This window comes from Neopelma chrysocephalum, unplaced genomic scaffold, assembly GCF_003984885.1.
Source record: "Neopelma chrysocephalum unplaced genomic scaffold, ASM398488v2 Primary Assembly neopelma1_106b, whole genome shotgun sequence".
NCBI lineage: Eukaryota > Metazoa > Chordata > Aves > Passeriformes > Pipridae > Neopelma > Neopelma chrysocephalum.
Window position 1 is genome coordinate 3,219,035 of NW_020897771.1, and position 14,088 is coordinate 3,233,122.

The 14,088-nt window shown below is 38.3% G+C and overlaps 1 protein-coding gene and 1 long non-coding RNA gene across 3 annotated transcripts in view; both read right to left on the reverse strand.

Annotated features, from left to right (window-relative positions):
* The window catches only part of NAV2 (neuron navigator 2), a 389,060-nt gene that overhangs the window by 270,162 nt on the left and 104,810 nt on the right, over positions 1 to 14,088 (reverse strand). The gene's annotated exons all lie outside the window — the stretch shown is intronic.
* Positions 3,203 to 13,305, reverse strand: LOC113973784. The gene is made up of 3 exons (XR_003536345.1): positions 13,292 to 13,305; positions 10,922 to 10,923; positions 3,203 to 3,298 (listed from the first exon to the last, which is right to left on the reverse strand). It is a non-coding gene; the product is annotated as an uncharacterized LOC113973784 (long non-coding RNA).

Below are 14,088 nucleotides of genomic sequence, written 5' to 3' on the forward strand. Positions count from 1 at the left end.
ATTAAAAAACACTATACATTTCCACAAAACACCTCACTGTGATATTTGAAAAAGCAGCTTACCAATACCTACCTACACAAAGCTTGTTAGAGGATTTATCTGCTCCTTTTAAGGACCTAACCTTGTAACAATGATCTTTAGCTGCTCAGCCTAAGGAAGATAGTAACATCAAAATATATTTTTAGTCTACAAAAAAAAAAGGTTAAAAAAATCACTGCTAAAATTATATATATAAAAACTCTTTGCCTGGGTTATTTTGCAAATGCCCCACAGAGGTCCAGTATTAATCTAAACTAACATTTATTTCTACACAATAGAGAATAATTAAAATTAGCCTGGGTATTAATGAGTTTCTAATGTATCCTCTTCAGGTGCTAGTGACAACTTTCAGACATCTAATGACAAGGTGTCTAACGCACAGAATGAGGGGAAACACAATCTCTTACCATGATCTAACTGTAAGCTACATGCTAGAACTTTTCACATGAAGTTGGAATCTGTAGAGTCTTTTTTTAAAATGTATTAATAGTTCGGTAATTATTAGTGCAGAACAGTAATTACTCAATCACTCACTAAGTCCATTTTGAAAGATCTCCACAGCAGCCAATGTTTCCTACTCTATTTCACACTAAGAAGCACTATTTCACTTGTATTGAGTAATATGCTCTTTGAGGTGAAGGCTGGAATCAGGCCTGGGAGAAAAAGATTATTTGAAGGACATAAAAATTTTATGTGTTTGGCACTCAAAAGAGTACAGAATGATCCGAGGCCCCACAGGGTGAGATTTATGCTATCAGTGTTTGTGTTCCATATTCAGCTGATGCTCAGAGCCACATCTGCCTGAGCCAGCTGAACTTCAAAGCTAAGAGCCTTGGCTTAATATCTCAGGTACAATAACATGCTAATACAGATATATGTATGTTTTAGGCTGGATCTGCCTCATGCTTAACCAGCTCAGAGCAGGTGCAAAACAAGCTAAAGGTTATCTCTGAAAATTCAATACATAACTAAAGAAGTTATTTATACAGATGGATAACAAAGAAGATCTGGTGACCTTTTCCAGTGAAAGAGAACTGAAATTTTAGTGACAGTATTAGAAGGTTGAGCAAAGCCTTTAGTTTTCTGAACTTTACAGATACAATATACACAGATTTTATATATGTATCTTGATATTCTATGATTATATAACTTGACTAGTGGTAATGAGACACTATTGGCACAAGAAGAAACTGAGGAATCCAGAGCATTCAGGATAAAATCTGAAATAAATACAATCCAAAATTCTTTCATATCTCCAGCTGCTTTTCAAGGGACACTATAGTCCAGAATCTGGACTGAAAAAGAAACACAGACACATTGTCTATGTATATATACTTCAGAATTTGTTCTTGCATATAGTAGCACAAACAGCATCCCAACTCCCACATACTATATGCACATATGTACATAAGCACATACGTGTGTGATCACGTACAGCCTTTAAATCAACAGTTAAAAGCTTTGTACTCTTTTACAGCCTGGTCTGTTCCTATCTCAACTTTCACACATCCTGGTGTTAAGCATAAGAATGAGTGAGCTCTTGGCACCTCTTGAACTCTGATGCCTCCTGGACTTGCCAGGTTCCTTCATTTTACCTTCAGGAAATTTAATCATGTTTATGGATAATATTACAGTAATAAAGCTTCCAAGGCAGGTGACAGGGTCTGTGAATTTACATCACAAGTCAGGAGAAGGATTTGTTGCATTTCCTGATGTTTTTATATCTATATATCTCAGTACTTTTCATCTAAAATAGATTGTAACACAACATCACCACGGCATAAAGCAACACTGGATTTACAAGTTGCGCTCCTGTGACATCACATCCATCAAGAAAAAAAAGACATATTTTTTGGGATCAACAAAACAGTTAATAAGACCATAAATTATAAAAATATTTATCTAAGCATGCTAATCTATCATGCTAATCTTGAAGCATTAAGTGTAAAATACAACACTTAACAGGCCAAGAATGTCAAACATGCAAACTGATAATTGTTTGAACTGGTCTCTCTATGCTTGATCTAACATTGCCAGTTTTCCATCAACCATACCACATGGATAGAAACTTAAATAATTATAGCATACAGAAAATACTATATTATTTGTGTGTTGATAGATTATATATTAGCATAGGGATAGGTCTGAGGGATAAAAACTTCTGATGGAAAGAATTCAAATTCAAAACAACTCTCAATAACTCTGGATATGAATCAGCAGCATAAGGAAAGACAGAATGAACATCATTTTAATGAATATTTCCTGAAAATTCAGACCTTCTCGTAGATACAATGACATGAAAAGAACCCAAACAAAATACTATTACTGGAATACCTCTGAAGTCACTGCTCATGAGAAAAGTTTGTTATTCCCCTAAAAGTGGAATCACTGTCTTAGTCACCAGCCTTGGAACAGAACCAAGGGGTCAGACAACTGTATTCAGGTTAAAGGCCAATCTGAACTTGTCAGGATTTGATCCTGTGAGTCAAAATTTCATCTGCATTTCTTGCAATGCAAATTAGGAACATTGGAAGAGATTATCACAAACCTGATAATTACTCCTCCCTGTCTCTGAAAGAAGCCTCCACAGGCTCAATGGGATGAATTTTCAGATTAAGTCTTGTAAGAAGGAATGATGAAAGAAGGGCAACCTTGCTATACTGGGGGAATGACAACAAGAAAGCTCAGTGTTCAGTGATTGTTTGGGGTTTCTTTTTCGGGTTTTTTGTGGGGTTTTTTGGGGGGAAATATAGAGGGAAATAGAAGTTCATAAGACCCCAAAAAACTTATTATAGGTAGAAATATAGTTAAAAATAAGATTGGAGACTTGTGAAACACCTCTGGAGTAACCAACTCTTCTGTGGGTTCTGTGCCTCTGTACCCTTTTTCCTCATCCTGAGTTTTTCTCATACATGGTATAAGAGAATGCTGCCTCTTAATATGTTAGCCATATATTCTATTAAAACAGACCAACAAAAAATCCAGATAAGCAGCAACAATGTGATCTTAATTCTTGTTCATGTGATTGCTTCCTTTGTATTACAAGTTCAAGAGATTTCCAGAAGGTTGGAGAACCTTTCCATAAAGTATACACATTTAAATGACTAGGGCTCTTCTCAGACACAATCAAGCAGCGAACAGACGGAAGGTGTCCTTAATAACTTAGAATCACAGAATGCTTTGGGTTTGAAAGAACCTTAAAGACCCCTTTCTACTCCCCTGCCATGGGCAGGGACACCTTCCACTAGCCCAGGTTGCTCTAAACCTCATCCAACCTGGGCTTGAACACTTTCAGGGATGGGGCAGCCACAGCTTCTCTGGGCAACCTGTGCCAGGGCCTCACCACCCTCACAGGGAAGAATTTCTCCCCAATATCCCATCCAACCCTGCCTTCTGTCAATTTGAAGCCATTCCCCCCTGTCCTATCACGACAGTCCCTCTCCAGTTCTCTTGTAGCCCCTTTAGGTACTGGAAGGTTGTTTGATACTGCACCTCTAGATGAGTTTTACGGGTGTATTTCAGATAAAAACAGATCGAACACCACTTTGTTGCTCAGCAAAGCACTTGATGTAAAGACAGAAGCACAACTTCCAGGGATTATTTTTAAGGATTCTGTGAGCTTCTCATCAGTACAAACCACGGTGACAGACATAAAACCTTCTCCAACAGAGCTGCCCTTTTATTTCAGACAAATTGAATCAAATGTGTGCATTAGAAGCAGCTGCTGAACCAGAGCATCAGGAAGGTAATTGCTCCATTAGGAAAAGTCAAGATGGAGACTTAATAAAATGAGATCTCCTATCAATCAATAGTTTGGAAATTATTTAAATTGTTGGGGTAGAGGAAATAAAAAGGCCTCTTGGTCTTCTGATTAAAACATTTTACTGCTTTGGGTACATGCAAGTATAACACAAAAAGGTATGAAAAAGAAAAGGGAAGCTTTATGTTCTAACTCAAGCCATTATAATAGCAAATTAAATTATATGCCCTTTAGGTTTATTTCATCATAATTTGATTTTTAAGAGAAAGCAACCAAGAATTGCTTATGGATAGAAACAATCCTATCACAACTAAATGTTCACTCTAAATATACTATGTTATATATTACTATGTTACATATACCACATTCTTGACAGACTTTGTGCTTCAAAGTAGTGTCATCACTACCCCACATCACTACCCTACAACAGAAAACAAAAAAATAATATTATAATTAAATTATTTTCAGATAGCAAAATTAAACTTCACTTCAAACTCTTCAGAAGGCCCTACATTTTGTGTGTTGTGTAAAAAGAAAGCCAAAGGAAATTGAACCAGCTTTGCACATGATTTGAGGATGGCTGTTTACATATTTACATTTAAATTTGTAAAGAAGTCGTGATGGATAGTCACTGCTATGCTAATTGAAGTGCTTAATTCCCTCTTTCTGTCATTTCTTGTTTTTAAAACAGAGATAGCAGAAGATTCTTTATAAAATCCCTTACAGGTTATCACAAAGCACATGACACATTGTGAGGTGCTGGGAAGCTAAGAAAATCATACATTTTCATCTCTGATGAATAAACAAGAGAAAAATGCAGTAATGAATCAAAATTCACACGTAAGTGAATTATCTCAAAGGTCATTGCATTTATGGTGCTCATTATATATTAATGAAATATGTTTAATGAACATCCTTCCAATTATGACTGCATGGTGTCCCATAGCAAAAACAGCCATCACAAATGTGTGAAGAGGATTAAGCCTCCCCATAACTTCTCAAATCAAGCTTGTGTGTGAATATTATATCAGACCCAGATCAGGACATTTAGCACTACATAAGTACACTTAAATCAACATTACAAAATACTAAATGAGTCAATAGTATCTATGGGTCATAATTCAAAGCTATTAACTTATCCTTTCTGAAATCATTAGTAAAATGTGGCGTTAATAAATGTTTCAGTGCCTTTGCAAACAATAAATGACTCATGATGTTGCCTATCAATTATAGTTAAAGAATACGCTGCATGTGTAATTTTCTTTTAATTTATATCTGCAAAATTGATCTAGAAATGTATGTGGCATATTAGGTAAGACAAATAAATAAAACAGGAAAAAAAGAAGATATTTTTGTCCCTTTTTCACTCACTCCACCTGGAAGTATGGTAAAGTCAATTCTAAGAATTTGCTGTTTCAGACTATGCAGGACTTCTTTACAGTCTTTAACAGGTATTTATCAGGTGTGAGATTTCTGTTCAAGTCATCCAGGAAGGTTCATGCTAAAACTATGCAAGTGAAACAAAGCACAAGTGTTTGCTTACTAGAAAAGCACCTAAAATTCAGATGACATTACAGCTTAACATGAATCCAAAAGAGCTCCACAGGAAATCTCTCCCTCACTGGAGTTAACTTAGAAAAGACTCTTATTCATCCCGTCACTTAATTAGTAAAATTTCATGATGAAGATAAATACATTAATAAATTTAACGTCATTTTAATAGAAAATGGTAGTTTCTTTAAAGAAAACCCACTGTACTTGGTGTAACTTTTTAAAATTGGAGGTTATATAGTTAAAATATCTGGCCTAATCCCATTGAGTTTTCTTCCCCAAGAGAAAATATTAACTTTGAAACTCAAGCAAAAAGTTCTCAATACACATGGATTTTGTTTAAGATCACATTTTCTTAAATGGAAAAAAAATTAGCTTCAAATAATTTAAAAGACATATTCTTTATCACTAGGTTTGTTACTTCTTTGAAAGAATACTTAATAAAACAGAGCATTTTGGTATAAATAAATAGACAGGAACTTGTTTGAGTGCTGCACTAATAATAGCAAAAAATAAAACATTCACTGCCTGAACACCAATTATTTTTTTTTTGTTCCCCAATGATGCTGAGTAACCAACTATAAATTAGGTTAAGAAACTTGCACATAAGCTTTGTCAGGGATGTCCATTTAGGAATCAAAACTAGGGGACTAAAGGAAATTTAATTGCATACACAAATCCCCTAATCCCAAGGACATACAATTAGCTACTTTTAAGCCTGCACACCTCACTGCTGTAAAGAAACACTGGAATGCCACTAATTCACACCAGATCTAAGGGAGTGTCTCAGCTAGAAGAAAACAGAAGAAAATTATGTGTCTGAAAAATAACCCACTGTGTGCAAGACATCACAAACCCCTCTGCATGGGGCTCATCTCCTCTCCTCCCTGCTCTGTCATGGCCCATGGGCTGCGCTGGGAGGAGGCACAGACAAAAAGCAGCAGGTGAAATGGGCTCTCAATAAGCCACCAGTTTACAGTCACCACTCATTCTGATGTCCCCAGGCTCATAAATTACTTCAAGTCATCTCCTACTGTGGCAAGACCCACGTATGTTTACATCACTGACGATGGTGTAGCAAGAGCTGGAGGTGGAAACAGGAGCTCTGTGCACCCCTCGTCCTGCTGAGCTCTCAGCAAGCCTCTCCCACCCGCTGGACTCCACATATCACTCTATGGTTGATGACTCACCCTTTTTATTTTTCTTTTCAAGAGTAGAATAATATATATAACCATTATTTGGCTCAGCCCATCACCCTTTTCCCCACCGTGAAGGACGCAGACAGAGGCAGACGGGCACATACAGTGGCAAACACCTTGTGGTGCAGCTGCTGCTGAGGTGGGCCAGATGCCAAGTGCACCTGTCATTTACTCATAACCCACATCCCAGAGTGAAACAAGAAAAGCACAACTACCCCTGCCATCATCTCAAGCTCTCCAGTGGGCTGAGACAGCCTCAAAAGCTGAAAGACAGAGCAAGTTAAAAATCTGACAGATAAGGTTCCCTCAGCCTTGAGCATCACTTTTAGGAAGACATTGCTTGGTCTGTGCTATTATGGCCTTTTAACAATGACAGATTCATGTAAGAAGTCAGGTAGCATTACCAGCTAATTACACATATCCTTATGCTTTAATTAGAGATATGCAAATATATCAGACCTGACCACTGCTACATGAAAGGCAGACACTGCTGTTTGAACTATTGAGTGCTGCAGAATATCTCCAGGGGGATGTGCTGAAAACGTGTGTCTGGTGTCAATATAATTATTGATAAACAGGAAAAGATGGGATGTTTCTTAAACAAATTATTCTTTCCTCTTCTTCCTATCAATACATATTTTAAGTAGTACCCTGGTCCCACTCCCATTATCTGGGCAAAGTACGTAACTGGGAAACAAGCTGCACATCTTATGACCCCCTAGCCCAGCTCTACCTCAAAAGGCAGTAATAAAAACCCAACATGAGACTGCCTGGGATATTATCAAACAGTAAATATCCCGCAGTGCTTCCCTCTGTTCCGTGTGCTGCCTTTACACGCATAGCTCTGCCCTCCTCACACACCCAATGCTCCCATTAATGGTAAAAGCATCTGTTATTTGGTGCTGATTGATTAACTCTAATGGAAATACTTGCATGTATCATGGGAAGAACACATACCAAAGCTTTTAAAAAAAGATAGAGCAAGGTCTTCTCAGGACACTGTGATGGGAAACAGACTAAGAGACCTAGTTTGAAAACAAATATACTGATGGCAACCAGGAACTTTTAACAAGCTGTTTGCCCAGACTCTCTGGGTGACATCTCTGATGTTAAATTGCACCTAGGATTAAACAGTGCTAAATACATTGCCAAATCAAAAGAGAATTGTCAATTAAAAGTGCTGAAAACACATACTGAAGGACTGCCCTTTGTATTTTTAATATTACAGTATGTTTGTATCAGTCCTCTATTGCTCCCTTTGCTCTTGTAAGGAACCTTGGGAATCTCTACCCTGTAACTCTAACACTTCCTTCACACAGCTTTTGCTTGGAACTCACAAGGCAGGTTGAAATCACTCATGTTAACTTGGCCCAAGTTACTATTCTATACCTACTTTCTTCAAAATTAATTTATTATCCAGAAGCACAACTGTCACTAATTTGATTTTCCACAACTTGCCACTAATAAACAAAGGCAAAGAACTCTCTCAGTGTCAATTTAGTAGCTTAATAACATTATCACACTCTGGTACAAAGGTAGTAAATACGATGTATGGGTAATTTTTGCTTACAAATCAGAAATTTGGTCTTGAACCACAAAACCTTGGCTCTTAGTAATGTTAAGTAGTAAATCCACCATTTCAGGTACAGGCAGACATTTTTCTACTAAACACTGATATAATTTGCTGTAGTGTTTCCTGTAGTGCTAAGAAGTGAAGAGCACGTGATGAACCCTTTATAAAAGAATTTTCTATTTATCCATGATAATTTTCTAATAGAAAGAGTCAAGTGGCAAAGCTCATACATATTGCTGCTCGTTCACCCCTCAGCTGCAGATTTTCTGATAACTAAGAAAAATCAGTGCCAGAAAGACTAACTGTGGTCATTCCACAGACCTTCTTATTGACACTAACATGTTACCTAATGATCACTGGAAAATTCCAATTATCGAAGCTGCACAATCTCTTCAGCAAATACATTATCCATTAAAACCCAATTTTGGTTAATCCATCCCTAGTAATGACTTTGAATTGAATATACTAAGCAGCATAAATTTAAAAACATGTTTTGTCATAGGCAAGTCTAGAAAACAAAATAACGTGTCAGCGGTGGTTTTGGACTCCCCAGCAGCTCTCTAGTTCAAACTCTGTGCTGGCCGCATCCCAAGCTGTTATTGGAATGAATCCTTGCACAAGCCTGAAATCATCAGCTCTTAGGACATGCCAAGGTGGCTCCTCTTCTGCTGACAGGATTTCACTTGACTCCAGTGTCTGCTGGCTGTGCCATTCACCTGGAGGGGAAGCACTAAGTTGTTGCACCAAGTAATAAGCTGGATTTTTGTTTGTTTTACAAGGTTGTAAGAAAAGAAGAGGTTAAGGCAGCCCTGTACTGAATACTGCATCTAAATGCTCTTGGACCGCTCCAGTAGGTGCGGGTCCATACCTCATTACTTGAGGATGGGGATCCAAAACAGGTTCTCTCACATGCTGGGTACATATTTCAACCACTGGAGTAGTGACTGGCAACCTCCTCTTTTTTTTTTAAATGAAAAATGGTGATTGTACCATCATTTGTTCAGATTTCCAAAGTGGAATTAAGGCCATTTATTTAACAAAGAGAAAGATAAATCTTGTTTTCTCTTTTCTTCACCTCTTGCCCTTCCCCATGTGACAAAGCAGATTTAAAAGAGTCTGCTTTGACTGATACCCCACTGCACAAATAATGTCAGCTTTCTTCCAAACAAGTGTCATTTGCTTTTCATCCTCTAGGTAAGAGACACATGCTAGTGCAAAACAGTGATGAAGTTGGTAAGTCAGCCTCCATTAGTTACAAACACCAGCACAGAATTTTAGAGTGGGATTAATGGTGGAATAAAAAGAAATAACCAGATTTCACATAATTTTACTAATTAACTTGATCCTTACCACCCTTTAGCTCAGCATGTTTCATGATGTGACAACGCAGGTGACTGCTGTGAGTTGTAGGATGCATCTGGGAAGTAGATTTCTAAGTTTAACAGCTCCCTTTAGTAACACTTCCAGGTCAAATATTAGACACAGAGACTCCTTTGTGGTGTGAAACACAAATTAGCCTACATGACAAAGCACCTGAGTATCAGTAAAATCACAAGCAAAGCTTTTAGTTGCCTGACAGCAGAAATCCCACTGATATTTGAGGGTTAGTCCAATTGAACAAGGGGCAGAACTTCAGCTGCAGCTTACACAACAGCACTGCAAAATCAGCTTTGATTTCTCCCTGGGCCAGTACTCTGGTGGCAACTTGGTGCTCAATGCAATGAGAAGCTCTGTAAGATCCAAAATTCTTGCTATAGATAGAAGCTTATCGAGGGGTTGGTTCAAGTTTGTCTAAATTTGATCTGCTTAGAAGAAAGAAGGGAAAAGTCTTAATTAAAAGCAATTTGAAGCCCATTGCGGTTTCTTGCCACTAAGTTACACAGATTTTCTTCAAAGATCCACAATATTCTACAGGCTTGATCTAAGGAGAATAGAGCAGTACCTGCTTAAGGATTTAAAAGCAAAGCTTAGAGTTCCCAAAGCAGTTACAAAACCCTGAGAGGTAGCAAGAGACAAAGGAGTGTTGGTGTGAGCAGCACCTGCTCCAGAATGGGATCCATAGGAAACACAGGTGTGACCCTCACCTACCCACAGAGATTTTGTGAGCCAAACACAAGGGGACAACTGAGGATCCTCTTACTCCTCACACTCACTATTAATTAACAGCAACTGCCAATTACAGCAGTGTAATTATACAAATAATAATCCTTCAAAGCCATAATCCTATTGCAATCAAAAATATCCAAGGACAATGTCAGGGCTTGGCTTTCTTACATATTAATGCATAGAACTGACTGGAATGCAAAAAAAAAAAAAAAAAGAGGCACCAAATGCTGGTAAGCCCAAAGACAAAAAAAGAAACACCTTGACATTTCCACTGAAGAGTTACTTTCAGGTAACAATCTTTATTTCATTATGTCAGGTAATATATGCTATTATATCTAGAAGAATAGAAGATAAAATTAGTAAGTGAAACCCATTGTTAAAGATTCAATTAAAAAAAAAGGCACAAAATGGATATGAGAATGCTGTGATCCAAGGTACAAGTGAGTAGTAAGAGCATAGCATAACTCAAAAACATGAATGTAGGGGAGGAAATTAAAAAGAGCAACAGAGGTCTTTGCACTGTGGAAATAGATCAGGCTGAGCACTGAGAACAGGGGAACTGCAGTAACATCACACCAGCTCCTTCTTTTAATAACGTATTTCCAAAGTTAATATCAAGTTACAAATTAAGGTAGTAATAAAACAGAAGTTGCAATTTAGATTTGGATGGGGTGACTATCCGCATAGGATCACCACTACACCATGAATACAAAAACGTTCTGCTGAATAACACAATTCTAAGTGAAGTTAACATATGTTAGAGATCTAATTTTTAATTTTTTTCCCAAGAGCAATTTAATCTGCAGCCAAATTATTTCAAATGACCTTCAAATACAACCACAATCAAATTAACTTCTGTCAGATTCCCAGCTCCAAACCTAGCTCCTCTGATCTCCCTTGGGTTCAGGCCTTTTACTTTGGAAACCCATTTTTCCCAGTCAGCATTTAATACCAAATATGATGTATCTTACAGCGTCAAGGAAGTTACCAGGCAAGTTCTGAAAAGCATTTGCCCCAACTATTTTTCAATTCATTGAAATAGGTTGCCCAGAGAAGCTGTGGATGCCCCATTCCTGGAAGCGTTCAAGGTCAGGTTGGAAGGAAGTCGGAGTAACCTGGTCTAGTGGGAGGTGTCCCTGCCCATGGCAGGAGGGTTGAAACGAGATAGTCTTTAAGGTCCCTTCCAACCCAAACCATTCTGTGCTTCTGCAATTTGCTTGGTTAAAAACATAGGAGTTGGGGAAAAAAAAATCAAGATTGGCTGAATAAGGACAAGTTTAAAACACAACAAAGGTTGGATTTCTAACCCAGCAATTTTAGAGCTTGTACTATATAGGGTCTTTAGTCTCTTCAAGGCTACCCTTTTCAACAAAAGAGCACTTAAAAAATGTTTCCTTGGATCAACTTCTGTGTGTTTAAGGAAGTCAAAAGTATTTTCAATATGTTAAATCTAAATTTTCTACTACACTGTGCACAACAAATGACCCAGTAACAAAATTGAGTAAAAATGTCTTCACTCCAATTTAATGCTAAGAAGTCCTACAGCTAATGCATGTCGATGTTATGCATGTCAATGTTAACTTAAGCCCTAACAAAGTGAGGGTGTTTGAGAGATTAAGAAGTGCTTATATATTTTTCTTCCCTTTACAAAGTAGTTTGACATATGATATGCATTCTTTTAAATCAGTACCTGCTCTACTACTACTTAATGTATTGAGTTTATATAAAATCTGGGGAAAATGATGGCATTTTCTGGAAAAAGCTTTCAAGACTCAAGACAACTGCTCATTCCAGCACTGTGCAGAGACACCTATGTAATTCCCTTCTCCACATCCCTATTAAATTCTGAGTGATTACAAATTCAGTAACTCTCAGTAAGAAAGCAGCACAAATGCTGCCAAGGAATCTTGATAAAAATGCCCCCAAGAAAGGCATGGGGGAAACAATTACTTTTCTAATGGATGGAACAGCAAGCTAAAGCCTTCAAAATGATTGAAAATACTAAGTTAGAATAGACTCATTACAAATAAGACATAAAGAAGCATGTATAGGACCACATGCTTGTTAGAGCTTGAACAACAGGAACCTGGTTTCCATGGTCCTGCTGTGTAGAGTGGAGATTTTTCAGTCCCCACTTGTTTACAGTGATTTTTTTCTTTTTTTTCGACAAAATATCATGACCTTTAAATACAGTGATCACAGGTCCATGCTACAGCCTCCACTCTTGCCCTGCAACCTTCTCCACTAGGTACCTAGATAAGAGGAAACGTCACTCTAAATCATCTGAACGGGGGGGAGAATATATCTAAAAACCTGCAAAGAGTATTCAGGTGATTACACAGCCAGACAAACTGGAAAAAATAGTTATTATGCCTTTTGACTCCCTGAATATATTTTGTACCCATAAAATTCAGTATCTTTTCTGGGGTTGGGTTATTTTTTTCTTTTCTTTTCCTTTCTCTGTTTTTTTTTTTACTCTTTTTCTTCCTTCAAGGCACAGTAATGCTGACATGGGAGCTTGTTTCGCTTGAAGCAGGCAAAAAAAGAAAAGGATTTTTGCTGCAGCACTGCCTCTCACCTCCCACACAGCCCGTACCTACTGTACCACGGCGCGCGTTCCAGCTCCCAGCAGCACGCTCCGGCAGCAACGCCAGGAAAACTATTTACCCAAGGAAATAGCTACGATAAGAGGACAAAAATAGCCCTAAATGATGGAAAGCATTTTGTTGATAGATATGTTGAAAAGAAAGGAAATGGAGTTGTTAAAAAAGATAAAACGTGAAGTGAGGTGCAGGAGGGGGGCCAGCGCTGCCCTGGCTGTGGCGGGAGATCTGGCAAGGGCGGCGTGTTCTCTCCTCTGCTGCGCTCACACCGATGGCTGGGCCAGCTCCAGAGCCAGCCAGCTGCCCTTGACTGAAGGCCTATTGCAAAGACATTGCCTTACAAAGCTCTCCCATTTACTTTGCCCCCAGAACCACCAGGTCAAAATTAACTACACCCACACTTGCCTCTGGGATGCACAGTAAAACCCACATGTGTGCTCCGGGCTATGTTGAAGCCCACGAGCTTCATCAGAGAATCCTGTTCAAATAAAACCTACTTGTGGATCCAATAGCTTATGGAGAGGAACATTAATATAATTTTAAGCTATTTTTGTTGGCATTCAGGCCCTCTGTGCAGAGGAAAAGGACAAAACCCAAACCAAAAAAAAAAAAAAAAGAAACCCACCTAAACCCCAGCAGTACAGAAAGAGAGAAAGAGGTTGCTTACTTCACCTGAAATAAATCCCTTATTTTGCCAATTTAATAATATTCATGCCCATATTAGGCAAACAAAACAGATGATTTCTGCCTCTTGGTTTTTGAATATTGACTTTCTAAAGTTCAATATCTTCCATGGGCAACAGCAAGATCCATTTATTGCTGCAGAAGAAAAATAGCAAGGTGCCTTTATAGTGCAAGGGGAAACTAAGAGCAAAAAACACAGCAACTACTGACTGTGAAAAGAGGGCAGGTTTAGATTGGATATTAGGCATAAATTCTTCCCTGTGAGGGTGGTGAGGCCCTGGCACAGGTTGCCCAGAGAAGCTGTGGATGCGCCATCCCTGGAAGTGTTTAAGCCCAGATTGGACAGGGCTTGGAGCAACCTGGGATAGTGGAAGGTGTCCCTGCCCATGGCAGGGGAGTTGGAACTGGATGATCTTTGGGGTGTCTTCTCCAATCCAAACTATTCTGTGGTTCTATTACAGATATTCTGCTCCTTAAATGATAACTTTTTCTATTGGGGAAAAGTGCTTCTATTTGAGGGAAAGCCTTAAGCAGACACTAAAGCCAAACTCAGTGATACTTTGGCATATATTT